This window comes from Podarcis liolepis, assembly GCF_965112155.1.
Source record: "Podarcis liolepis genome assembly, chromosome: 6".
Taxonomy (NCBI): Eukaryota; Metazoa; Chordata; class Lepidosauria; order Squamata; family Lacertidae; genus Podarcis; species Podarcis liolepis.
Window position 1 is genome coordinate 89,142,911 of NC_139559.1, and position 12,546 is coordinate 89,155,456.

The 12,546-nt window shown below is 50.9% G+C and overlaps 1 protein-coding gene across 2 annotated transcripts in view; it reads left to right on the top strand.

Annotated features, from left to right (window-relative positions):
* Nucleotides 1-368: 368 nt before the first annotated feature.
* The window catches only part of TMEM121 (transmembrane protein 121), a 31,115-nt gene continuing 18,937 nt past the window's right edge, over nucleotides 369-12,546 (top strand). For both annotated transcript variants that reach the window (XM_083506859.1, XM_083506860.1), the window contains exon 1: nucleotides 369-468. The gene's annotated coding sequence lies outside the window, so the exon portion shown is untranslated. The remainder of the gene's footprint in view (nucleotides 469-12,546) is intronic.

The window sequence follows — 12,546 nt, forward strand, 5'->3', positions numbered from 1 at the left end:
CTGCGCTTGGCTCCGCCACCCGGGGCATCCTATGGCGCGTCCATCCCCGGGGAAAGGAGGGCGTCCCCATATCTGCATCCTCCTGCCAGATGGGCGCCTGGCGCAGAGGCGGCGAGGCGCCCCTCGGGGGATTCCGGCGAGGCTCCTATGGGGCGCCGTGGCCGGGCATCCCCGCGCGCGCCCCATCGGAGGCAGCTGGCTGGCGGCGCAGACGGGGGTCCTCCTGCGACGGGGGGGCGGGCAGGCCGATCCGCGGAGCCGCGCCCCCGGCCGCGTCATCGCAAGCGGCGCGCCCGCGCGCGCTCCCGCCGCCGCCGCTCCGCTCGCCCCGTCGCGCAGCAGCCCCGCCGGCCAAGCTCGCTTCGGGCAGCCCGGCGCCCGCGCCGAGAGGCGGGTCGGCGGCCGGGGACGCGTCCGGCCACGACGGGGGCTGGAAGCGGCCGTCGGAGCCCGCTCGGCCGATGCCAGGTAAGGAGAGCGCAGAGCCGGCCGGGCGCCCCCCATCCCGGAGCCAAGGGGGCTCCAGCCAGAAGGCCCTTCGTGCCTCGTGGGCCGGGATCGGGGCCAGGTGCCCCGGGGGAGGAGGGCATCTCGGTGCCCCCCGCCCCGACCAGGAAGTCGAGGATGCCCGGGCGCGTGCACGCCAGGGGGGTATTGGTGGCGGGTAGGGGTCGCCCCTCGCCCTCCCCCTGGGCGATGCCCTCTTCCTCTGGGCATCTCCGGGCCTGCCGGGCCCCATCCGCAGTCCCGCAGCCCGTCGGGGAGCGCGCAAGGTGGGCCAGGCGGCCGCAGCTGCATTCTCTTCCGACCGAGCGCCCCGGATTCGTCCCTCTCCCCTCCCCAGGGCCCTACGGGTGGGGGGGGCGGCTTTGGGGTGGGGGCCCTCTCTGCTGGGCCGCCCCCGGTGAGAGGGAAGGGGAGCAGCCGGCCCTGGAGGGGGGGGGGCTTGAGCACACACGCCAGGCCCTCCGCCAGCCCCACGGCTCGGAGGGCAAGCGCAGGTGAGCCAGGGGTGTGGGGGGCTATGGGACCGGGGCTTGCAAAGCTTCTCCAGGCGACTCTTGGCTCTCAGCTGCTCCGAGGAGGTGGAGACGGAGAGGAACAGCGTGCATGCAAAGGGAGCGGATTTCCCCCTGCTGCTACTCCCAGATGCAGAGACAAGGCTCGCATCCTCGCGAATTTTGCATCTTCCCAACTCTTGGACAAAGTCCCACTTCATCTTGACAAAGTAGGGCTCGCCAGGCTGGTGTTGCTGGGCGGATGTGGATTTGGGGCAGCGGTGGGGAGGGATTATGGCTATCCTAAGAATCGGGAGCTGTTCTCCAAATGTTCCGCTACTTGTAGCATGCAAGAGAGAATCCCAGCCCCAGCAGCCAAAGGCGGTGCAAATGCTCTCCAGTCGCTCTCCATGGTCAGGGAGGCCCTGGAAGAGAAGAACCCTCTGGTTCCCAGGGCCAGCCTGCTCCCAAGATCCCTTGGCTAAGATGGCTGAGACTCGGCCGGTCGTGAGAGGAAACGGAGCTTCTTTCCCACACATTGCATCCTCGCCGTTGTGCATGCAGACGGTGTCGGCAGGATATTTTGCTGCTGCCGTTCCGAGTGTGGAGAACGTTGCTTTTCTGAATGCTTCTAGATTGAGACGTGGTAGGGTCTTGTTAGCCGCAAATGGATTTTCATTCTCCTTTGAAAAGGCTGGGGCTTTCCTGGTAAGCTGTTCGATATGCTCACTGAATTGAATAACCAGTTTACACCCCCCCAAAAAAAGAACCTGTGAATGAGAGGGTTGGGGGTGAGCCTTTAGGGAAAGGACTGGCCTCCAGGCAGGCTGTAGCAGTACTCATTTGAGAAATGTACTGGGTGGAGTGTGGAGGTTTGTCCGTGTAAACCAGCCCTAGAAACTCCTATCTAGCTAGCTAGCTAGCTAGCTAGCTATGTATCCATCCATCCATCCATCCATGTGTCTCTCTCTGTGTGTTCCTGCTGGAGCTTTTTCTATGTGCTTATGAGCACTCTGTGCATTGCCTCTCTTTGGATCAAACATTGCTAGGGCATCGACTGACTTGGAGGTTTCTAATGCTGCTAATCTGAAACAGATGTGCTATAGAAGCACAGAACTGGAAGGGATCCAAAGGTCATCCTGTCCAACTCATGGCCAATGCAGGAAATCCATCACGACAGCATCCCTGATAGTTGGCCACCCAACCTCTGGTTAGAAGGAGAGTCTCCGGTCTGTTTTGCTGTCAAACAGCTCATGCAGTCAACAAGTTTTCTGTCATATTAGTTCTACACCCTTTTTCTTGCAATTTGAACCCATGGCTACAGGTCCTTCCCTCTGAAATAGCAAGATGAATCTGTTCCATCATCTCTATGATAGCCCTTCAGATATCTGAAGATGGCTCCCATCTTGCCTCTAGGCTATGCTTCTCCTTCAACCTTTCCTCCCAGGACTTGGTCAATGGCCCTCACTGCTTTTGTCAACCTTCTGTGGGCATTTTCTAGTTCGGCAGTTTCCTTCTTAAACTGCAGTGCTCAGAACTGAACATCAGAACTGAGCTGACAAAGTAGAGTAGAGCAGCACCGTTACACCTTGCTAAAACGTCAATTTCCTTTTCATACTATAGCATTGAGATAGCCTGTGGAAACATTAAGCTTGTTTGCTTATCCAGTATTTAAGTGCTGGCATCTGTGAGTGCATTAAATGAGGCAGTGGTGAAATGAATATTACATTCATCTGCCAAGCGAGGTATCCTAAGTGGCCTGTACATTTTTAGAGACCGTAGGGCTGCTCTGGCGGACTCCAGGTGAACATAGCAAGCTGCCTCAAAACAAGGGAGTCCCTCTAGCCCAGTATTATCCAGGCGGCACCTCTTTGGACATTCAGGCAGGGGTCTTTCCCAGTCATGCCAGAGACTGAAACTGGGAGCTTTTGCATGCAAAGCAGGTGATCTGCCATGGAGCTAGAGGCTGCTGCTTAATCCACAATTCAAGCTGATTCTTGCCCGCGCTACAGCATGCTTGTTAACACATTTCTAGGAGAAGATGCTTGATTACTACAAATAAGCGCTGATATGAAATCTGTGTATCTTTTCCGTACATCTTTTCCTTTCCAATCTTGCAACATAGAAAGAAGCAGCTGTGTAGTTTCATTTGTTCATAGGGCTACCCAGTTGTTGGCCAATGGTCAGGGGCAGAGGCGTTGCGTCCTTTGCTGGTGCCCGGGGTGTTCACACCAAGCAGGACAGACTGGGTGTGGAGGGTAAACAAAACCCACACTAGCCCAACCCTCACCACCACCACCAGGCAGGCATGGAGCACGGAGGCTGGCTGACGTGGCCCTTGGCAGGCGCATCCACACCAACACTGGCCAGGCGGACATTCAGCGAGGACCAGAGGCAAGGCCAGACCAGGCTCTGGGGCCCAGAGAACCCTGGCAGCAGGCAGGTCAGGAAACCCTGTATGGGGGCGCCTGGCTTGCACCCCCTCAGAATCATGTGCCCAGGGCTACGGCCCTCCTGGCCCTCCCCATGCTACAACCCAGTTCAGGGGTGAGGGAAGTTGGGCCGCCACAGGTTCCCCACCTTTAGGTTTGGGTAGGAACAGCACAAGATGCATATTTTATTTACTCAGAAGTAAGTGCCACTCAGGGACGCAGGTGGCGCTGTGGTCTAAACCACAGAGCCTAGGACTTGCTGATCAGAAGGTTGTGGTTCGAATCCCCATGACGGGGTGAGCTCCCGTTGCTCGGTCCCTGCTCCTGCCAACCTAGCTAGTTCGAAAGCACGTCACAGTGCAAGTAGATAAATAGGTACCACTCTGGTGGGAAGGTAAACGACGTTTCCGTGCACTGCTCTGGTTTGCCAGAAGCGGCGTAGTCATGCTGGCCACATGACCCGGAAGCTGTACGCCGGCTCCCTCGGCCAATAAAGTGAGATGAGCGCCGCAACCCCAGAGTCGGCCACGACTGGACCCCTTTACCTTTACCTAAGTGCCACTCAGGGACGTGAGTGGTGCGGTGGTCTAAACCGCAGAGCCTAGGGCTTGCCGATCAGAAGGTCGGCAGTTCGACTCCCTGTGACGGGGTGAGTTTCCATTGTTCAGTCCCAGCTCCTGCCCACCTAGCAGTTCAAAAGCACGTCAAGTGCAAGTAGATAAATCGGTACCACTCTGGTGGGAAGGTAAACGGCGTTTCCGTGTGCTGCTCTGGTTTGCCAGAAGCAGCTTAGTCATGCTGGCCACATGACCCGGATGCTGTACCCCGGCTCCCTCAGCCATAAAGTGAGATGAGCGCCGCAACCCCAGAGTCAGTCACGACTGGACCTAATGGTCAGGGGCTCCTTTACCTTTTTAAGTGGCACTCAAGGTGATTGGGGGCCCTGTTGCAGTCCCCAAATAGGGGCTGATTCCCACTCTGCAAAAGGAACACATGGGACAGTTATTGCGCTAAGTAAAGCCTTGTGGTGGTATCTTAAAGATTCAAGAAATTTACCATAGCACAAGTCCTTGGGAAGTGTAAAAAATTCACTGAACATGTGGTGTTTCACAGCATCAAAAACATTTTGGAAACCTTGATAATCATAAAGAAAGTACTCTGAGCATTTTAAGTTCAGTTAACTCGTCCTTGCCTTTGCTGACTTCCTGTCTTGGGGCTGTCACCTATTCTCAACCTAAGGGACCTCACGCAAATCTAATGAGTATAGACAATGGCAGCGAAAGGGGGATGAGAGCTTTTTTCAGAGATATCAAGTTTGGATTGCTTTAACCAGTGATGTGTTTTTGTATGTAAAGGTTCCAATTTCTCTGGGTATGTTACCCCCGCAAATTAGAACAGCTCCAAGGCTGCAAACCAATCTTAACCTGGCCTGATTATTACATGTTTTAGATGGAGAGTCCACTACTCTCAGGTTTGGGTGCTGATGTAAAAAAATGGGGCTTGGCTTTTGCTGCCCAGCTCCCCATGGGACACTGAGCCCCCTAAGTCTATGATGTGTCAGAGAAGAATGGATGGAGGCAGGATCCAGTAGAAAGCAAGGCAGATATTTATTTGTTCTGTTGCAACAGAGTTCCCTCCCCTCCTTGCAAGGAGGGAGAGACCCCGAACAAAAGTGTGCAGGAACCTTTAAAGACTTTGGACATTGCCCAACCCCCTTAGCCAAAGACCACCCCAAAATCATCATACATACAGCATAGGAGGCAGGTCTACAGCAGAAACCCTGTCTACCAAGATAGCTAATACAGTGGTGCCCCGCAAGACGAATGCCTCGCAAGACGGAAAACCCGCTAGACGAAAGGGTTTTCCGTTTTGGAGGTGCTTCGCAAAACGAATTTCCTATGGGCTTGCTTCGCAAGACGAAAATGTCTTGCGAGTTCCTGCGGGGTTTTTTTCCTTTACCTCCCCCTTTTTCCCAAGCCGCTAAGCCACTTATCAGATGATCCTAAGCCACTAAGCCGCTTATCAGCTGATCCGCTAAGCCGCTTATCAGCTGATCCGCTAAGCCGCTAAATCGCTTATCAGCTGATCCGCTAAGCCCGCTAAGCCGCTAATAGCACTAATCTGCTAAGCCGCTAATGGGCTTGCTTCGCAAGACGAAAAAACTGCAAGACGAAGAGACTCGCGGAACGGATTCTTTTCGTCTTGCGAGGCACCACTGTAATGGTTGCTGGTTGCATTACCTGGGCAGCTTGGCCATTCTTTGGTGATGGTTAATACTTTAGTTCCTGAATCCAGATCACAGGCTCCCCCTATTCATACACAAATTGGGCACCAGCTTGGCTGCAAGGGTTTCCAGAAGGTGGTGTGCAAGGTGCCCTCTAACCGCCTTTGGAACGCCACTCTCGATTTGTGTAGGGTTGATTCCTGTGTAGGGTTGATTCCTTGTGTAGGGTTGATTCTCCCGAAGATGTCCCGCAAGACAGGGGATTCGCCTGCAAATCATTTGGTAAGAACACTGAGAAGTACGTGCAGCTCATCTCATAAAAATCATTTAGAAAGTTGCCTTCATGTTTTGGTCTAGAACTTTGCTTCCAGGAGGGATAAAAACTTTGGGACAGATTCAGTCCTCACCCCCCTCTTCTGCTATCAGAAGCCAGCACAAGGATGACTGCTAGTATAACACAGCTTTCTTCCCTCTCCTCCCCACTAAATCTTCCCCAGATCTGCTCTGGAGAAGCGGGAGAAGGAGAGAGGACAGTCTGTGCAACACTGAATTCTGCCGTTTTAAAAAATGAAAGCTCAGAACCTGAGGCCCTTGCATGCACGGATCCTGGTGCAATTGCTCCAATTGCACCATTATAAACTGGCCCTGGTCCCACTGCATTCACTCGGCTCACTTCCAGATAAGTGTGCACAGGATTGCAGCCCAAAGCTGGCAATATTTCACAATAAAGCATCGTTAACATTAACATATCTAAAAAGTGCTAGGCTGATAAAATGGATTTGACTTGACCCTGAAAGGAAATGAGTTAGGAATTGTTCTTCTTTATTCCCAGTACTTTTTGATGCATTTTTCAAGGAAAAGGAATCAGTAAATTCAAGTCAAAATACAAAAGTCAAAATACAACTGGAACAATTTGTTCAGTATGGTATTCTGACATCAAGGCACGCGGGTGGCGCTGTGGGTTAAACCACAGAGCCTAGGACTTGCTGATCAGAAGGTCGGCGATTCGAATCCCCGCCACGGGGTGAGCTCCCGTTGCTTGGTCCCTGCTCCTGCCCACCTAGCAGTTCGAAAGCACGTCAAAGTGCAAATAGATCAATAGGTACCGCTCCAGTGGGAAGGTAAATGGCGTTTCCTTGCACTGCTCTGGTTCGCCAGAAGTGGCTTAGTCATGCTGGCCACATGACCTGGAAGCTGTACGCCGGCTCCCTCGGCCAATAAAGCAAGAAGAGCGTCGCAACCCCAGAGTCGGTCACGACTGGACCTAATGGTCAGGGGTCCCTTTATCTTTACCTTATTCTGACATCATACCGGACTGGTGCCCTCTTTAGGCATTCGGCTTGAGTGTGCAAAGAGGCAAGCAGCCACCCAGGGGTGGGCCTCACCCTCTCAAAAGCTCAGCATCCTCCAGGCACCCCCCACCCCACCAATGCATGCCAGCTGCGCATGAGTCTTAAGAAGGCTTAAGGGGAGCAGGGTTTCTAACATGGGGGCAGTGGTGGAGGGGAAAACATGATGTGCACCTGGGGGCAGGGTGATCTGCCCATGGGGGTTCATCGCTCCTCCTGGGGGTGCCAGCGCCACCCACTGATTACGCAAATACGCCCAGCTTGTGGCGCTGCCCGCCGGGAGGATGCGAACGTCGCCCGTGCAGGGGTGCATCCCTGGCGGCCAGCACCACACACCGGTCGTATTTGCACAATCAGTAGGCGGATTTTCGCGGCGGAGATTATGCCAGTCACAAAAATCTGCTCTCTGAGGGTGTGAGCGCTGCCACACTGATCTGCCCAGGGGGGGGGTTGTCACCCCCCCCCGGCATGACACTCGGTAGGGACAGCACCCCCACACACACACCTTGCAACGCCCCTGCATGGGGGCAGCAGCGCAGGTCGATAACAGTGGCCATCTCTGTCTGGCAAGCTCCCTTCACAAGTCAGACAGTCCCCTTTAGGCTGGCACTGACCCTGTATTGGCTGGGAAGTTGTTGTTGGCACCCGTCCATCCCAGGAGGCAACGGAGGAATGTGCCTTTGCAGGTGAGGTCAACCTGTTGGAAGGTTACGGTGCCTGCTGTGGCTGCAGAAACCAGTGCAGGAGAGACATGTTTTGTTGCAGCCGGGGCAGATGAAGGCATCCAGTTGTGCTGCTGCAAATGCACCACTGCATTTCTTCTCCTTGAGCTCCTCCTTGCGGTCATTCCTCTTCTGGTCGCTGCTAGGGATACATGACTTGACTGTCTCCTGGCACTGCCACCATTTGCAAGGGATTCCCACACGGCAGGGCTGATGTCGCCAGCCTTCATGACTCATTTGCAGACATCTTCGTAACGCAGAGTGGGCCTGCCAACGGGCCTGGTGCCAGAAGCCAGCTCCCCGTAGCTCCTTGGGGTTCCTGCCATCTTCTGTTCTGTGGATATGACCAAGGCAGCGTAGACATCACCAAGACAGGAGTGCAAACATGCTGGGAATCTGCATGCAGAGTCAAGAAGTAATAACAATAACAATAATTTATTATTATTTATACCCCGCCCATCTGGCTGAGTTTCCCCAGCCACTCTGGGTGGCTCCCAATCGAGTGTTAAAAACAATACAGCATTAAAGAAAGTGGCTGGGCTCTCGCCAAGCTTTTCCTGCTCACCCCCTTTCCATGCTCAAGCTGAATTCCCAAGGAGGGCTTAAGAAACCAACAAATCTGAAACCTCTTCAGCTATTTTGACATTTTTTGAAGATAAGTGGGACCTGCAAGAAAAGGTTGCCACATGGCGCGCTCTGTTCAGTGTTACGGTCAGTCAGCTATGCACTTTTCCCGGAAACTGTATTCAATTTTCCTAGCATTTTTTGGCGGGTGGGGTGTGTCCTTTGAATACCCAGCTGGCCAGTCAGCATTCTGTTGCTGCCTTGTGTGACAAATATTTTAACAACAAAAATGCTGGAAAGAAACCCCCTCATATGTTTACTACTTTAAAAACAAACGAACAGCCTGCATAGGTATATTGGTTCGTTTAAATATGAATTTTAAAATAAATAAAACTACTTCAAGGTGAGGACATAATGCATTGCTATCTAATATATTGGATGCTAGTCGACTTGTGACATGGCCCAGGGCACATTTTTAAGTGGCCCCTTGTCTCTGGAACTTGCCCCTTCCAGATAGCGCTATTAAGACTTCCAGATAGCAAGAATTTTAGCACAGAATAAGTATTATTTATAAAGAAACACATGCTATTATTACAAAAATCCGCCAGACATGAAATGAAGCGTACAAGTAAATGCATACGAGAGTTTTTAACCCTGCTGAAAAGGCTCCTCTCTGTTTCCCCCTTCTGACTCTCAAAAACAGGGTTAAAAACTCTCGTGTGCATGTACTTCCAGTTGGCAAGAATTTTGGCAACACCTCTTTCGAGAATGGCTTCCCTGGTACCCGCTTGAGATAATCTTTTCCGTGGCAAGCAAGTGCCTTTCTTTCCTTCCAGGACTTTCAGTGGCTTGCAGCCATTTTTAACAATCTTAGCGTCTTTTATCAACCATCCTTTTAATATTGTTTATTGGGGCTGTTTAATCTGATGTAGATTTGTGTATCTGTGCTTGCAGAGGCGATTCTGTTGCAGTTGGCTTCTATAGTTAATCCATGCTGCTTTATGCTTTGCGCTTGAGAGCATGAGGCTCTTAATCACAGGACCATGGGTTCAAGCCCACAGTTGGGCAAAAGATTCCTGCATTTCAGGGCGTTGACTCCTGTGGTTCCTTCCAGCCCTACAATTCTATGATATATTGTATGCTGTTGATCTGCTTTAAATTGTCTACAGTAGGGTTGCCACGTTTCAAACTATTTCAAGCTATTTGAAGGGGAAATCGGCACTGCCAACATGGGCTGCAATATGTCTGGATTTTTCTGGACATTTAGCCTATTTCCGCCCAGACGCCACTGACAAATGTGGTATTCCTTATGTGTCCAGGAAAATCCGGATGTATGGCAACCCTACTCTAGAGGCCATACATGTATGGAAGTAAATTTCCATGTACATAATCTTCTTCTTCTTTGGCAATCCCTCATAGTCGATTAAAGATGGTCTTCCATGAACACGGTTTTAACAGTGAGTCCGTAAGTGACTGTGGAGGCCAATTCTGGATCCATACATCCTTCCACAGTGAGGACATAGCTTTCCGGGTGGGAGTTGATCACAGAGTTTGCCAACTATATCTTTCTCTTAGCGCTTTTCTCTCTTTCATCCTGAGTTCAAGCGTCTTCAAAGCCCATGACACCTTTACTAAAGGCTGTTCTCCAACTGGAGCGCTCGCAGGCCAGTGTTTCCCAGTTGTCGGTGTTTATACTACATTTTTAAAGATTTCCCTTGAGAGAGTCTTTGAACCTCTTTTGTTGATTACCAGCATTACACTTTCCATTTTAAAGTTCAGAATAGAGTACTTGCTTTGGAAGGCAACAATCAGGCATCCGCACAACTTGACCATTCCAACGAAGTTGATGTTGAAGAATCATTGCTTCGAAACTGGGGATCTTTGCTTCTTCCAGTAGACTGGCATTAGTTCGCCTGTACATGTATGTAATCACTATGTACATGATTCATGTACATATTCACTAGGCGGCTGAAATAGGGTTACATGTAACTTGGCAGAGCGTTGGTGCTGACCTTAAAAGCCCTAAACGGCCTCAGCCCAGTATACCTGAAGGAGCGTCTCCACCCCCATCGTTCAGCCCGGACACTAAGGTCCAGCTCTAAGGGCCTTCCGGCAGTTCCCTCACTGCGAGAAGTGAGGTTACAGGGAACCAGGCAGAGGGCCTTCTTGGTTGTGGCGCCCGCCCTGTGGAACACCCTCCCATCAGATGTCAAGGAAATAAACAACTATCTGACTTTTAGAAGGCATCTGAAGGAAACCCTATTTAGGGAAGTTTCAATGCTTGGTGTTTTTAAAATTGTGTTGGGATCCGCCCAGAGTGTCTGCGGAAACCCAGCCAGGTGGACAGGGTATAAATAATAAATTACGGTATTATTATTATTATTATTTTAGCTCAAATGGGCACAGTGCTGCAAAAAGAGCTGCTCTTTGCTCAAGTGACTCTATAGAATCAACATCTTGTATCTCCTAAGAATCCTCCTACATCAGCACTCTTCCAGAACCGTTTCAATATTGGTCTGTCATGGCAGAAACAACAGAGAATCCCGTGTTTCTTAAAGGCATAGTGGAATGTTCTCTCAGAGGCACCAGTAAAGGCCAGGGTCACATCTCTTACGTCTTGTGTCATTTCATTTGTTGGACAATTGGAGGGTTTGATATTTGCTTTGTAAATGGTCCTATCCTGCCTTGCACACAACTCCCACCGGCCGAAGGCACCACCCTCCTTCGTAACACCAGGTCCCAAATGAGATATCGCTACATTTATTGTGGGTGAGCTTCATGAGGCTGGGGCCGAACTTCCTCGTAGGCTGTGTGAGCCATGAAGATAGCAGGGAAGCTGTTGTGCATACAGAGTGAGATTACAAGACAACACTGACTATTCTGAAAGCAAAACATCTGTATATCAAATTGTACGTATATCAGACCTTCCTCGATACGATTTTGGCTCTCCGACAGTTGCAAGACAAGCAGAATTATAACGCATGTTCAATGTGAAATGGTTGGATAGATGTTATAGGAAGCTGTAGACAAGTAGGTTGTCTTCCAAGTCCTGCACAAATTGAACTTGATCACAGTTTATAGAACCCGATATAGAAACATACGCAGGGGCTTTCCCACAGTTTCAAGTGTGCAGCACACTGACATTCTCAATATAGCAAGTATACATTCAGTCTGAGAAGTCTGAATGTGATCAAGATGGTGAGGAGATCTGGTTGCTTTGCCAGGGACATTACACTCAAGGTGATTTGTGGTAAAGCGTGAAAAACCAAATCAATATAAATACATCAAAATCACATTCTTATGCCTAGCATGTTAACAAGAGAACTCAGAATAGTTTCATAGTAAATCTCGGTGATGAAAACCAGTGCATACTATGAAGAGCTCCTCAAAGATATCTCCAAACTAGGAAATGAGGAGCAAAACAGGCAAAAGAGCTTCTGTGTAAGGAAGCACAGAGTGACCACACTGCCACAAAGGTGGAGTTGGGCTATGTCATCTAGCCCAACTCCCAGACAACCCAATACTGCAGCATCCTTGGTACATGGGGGATACGGGTGGCACTGTCGTCTAAACCACTGAGCCTCTTGGGCCTGCCGATCAGAAGGTTGGTGGTTTGAATCCTCATGACGGGGTGAACTCCCGTTGCTCTGTCCCAGCTCCTGCCAACCTAGCAGTTCAAAAGCACACTAGTGCAAGTAGATAAATAGATACCGCTGTGGCGGGAAGGTAAATGGCGTTTCTGTTTGCTCTGGTTTTTGTCATGGTTACCCGTTGCACCAGAAGCGGTTTAGTCCTGCTGGCTACATGACCTGGAAAGCTGTCTGTGGACAAACGCCAGCTCCCTCAGCCTGAAAGCGAGATGAGTGCTGCAAGCCCATGGTTGCCTTTGACGGGACGTAACCACTCAGGGGTCCTTTACCTTTCTTTTCTTTTTTTACCTTTACATGGTCAACACTTACAATTCATTAGCTAAAGAGAGTCTACCACCTTCTGAGGCAACCTGTTCCATGGCCAAACAACAGCTCTTATAGTCAGGAAGAGCTTCCTAATGTTTAGTCTAGACCTGTTTTCTTGTAATGTGAATCTATTGCATCCGTAGAGGGAACAGAAAACAAATCTGGTTGTGTGACAGCCTTTCATATCTTTGATGATGCCTCTCCTCTCACCTATCAATGGTCCCGCTTCCAGACCAAACACACCCTAACTCTTTCAACCTTCATAGGAGTTGGGTTTCCAGGCCCTTCACCATCTTTGTCA